The sequence below is a fragment of the Callospermophilus lateralis genome, chromosome 9 (genome assembly GCF_048772815.1).
Source record: "Callospermophilus lateralis isolate mCalLat2 chromosome 9, mCalLat2.hap1, whole genome shotgun sequence".
NCBI classification, from domain to species: Eukaryota; Metazoa; Chordata; class Mammalia; order Rodentia; family Sciuridae; genus Callospermophilus; species Callospermophilus lateralis.
Genome location: NC_135313.1, coordinates 72,767,344 through 72,768,209, shown reverse-complemented (window position 1 = coordinate 72,768,209; position 866 = coordinate 72,767,344). Strand labels below are relative to the sequence as shown.

The 866-nt window shown below is 41.3% G+C and overlaps 2 non-coding genes across 2 annotated transcripts; one reads left to right on the top strand and one right to left on the bottom strand.

Moving 5' to 3' along the window:
• Positions 1-273: 273 nt before the first annotated feature.
• Positions 274-345, top strand: Trnaa-cgc (transfer RNA alanine (anticodon CGC)). The gene has a single exon. It is a non-coding gene; the product is annotated as a tRNA-Ala (tRNA).
• A 235-nt stretch (positions 346-580) lies between these two features.
• On the bottom strand, positions 581-651 carry Trnag-gcc (transfer RNA glycine (anticodon GCC)). The gene has a single exon. It is a non-coding gene; the product is annotated as a tRNA-Gly (tRNA).
• Positions 652-866: the final 215 nt, after the last annotated feature.

Sequence of the window (866 nt, the reverse complement as noted above, 5' to 3'; positions counted from 1 at the left end):
TCCCGCCCGTCTGGCTGCTCAGCGAAGCAAGCGATGGGCAGGAATTCAAGGAGCTGGATTTGTTGTGTTCTAGAATGAGGGTTAAGTTTTTGGTGCGGCTACTTGCACGAGTTTTAATAAACAACAAAGCATTTTAGGACAGGAGTGGGAACAGAAAGAATACGTTTCAGACACATTCACTAGTATGAACTCTCAAGAAATTTTCCTACCGTAATCTGACTAGAGCTACACCAGCTGAATGACTACCTATATTAGAGAGCTGCTTCATGGCTGGGGGATGTAGCTCAGTGGTAGAGCGCGCGCTTCGCATGTGTGAGGTCCCGGGTTCAATCCCCGGCATCTCCAATCAGCCTGTTTAACTTTTTTATGTATTCCTTACTGAAACTTCTTTTACTGTGTTTGCTTACATTTAGAGTACCCAAGAACAATCAGAAAGAAAAGAAAAACTGGCAAAGCGCCATTTTGAAAGCTGGAAGTAAATATGAAAAGGGAAAATAGGTTAATTTGTGGTTCCTTTCTTTCACTATGCCAATATTTAGGTGTTGTACTAAAGTTTTAGAGGTTTAGGAGAAAAAAAACTTGCATTGGCCGGGAATCGAACCCGGGCCTCCCGCGTGGCAGGCGAGAATTCTACCACTGAACCACCAATGCCTACAGAGAGCACTTTGTTTTCCATATAATACCAGCAGATGCTTTATGTAAGAATTTAGTAATTATGTATCTATGTGTTCAAGATTAGAGGCAGCAACAGGATTCTTAGGATTATACTAACTTTGGTGAATATTATGATTTTTTTTTTCCTTCTAAAATGTTCTTGGTGAAGGAGGCAGGAGAAACTTGTTGTCTGTACAAGGTCACATGATCAC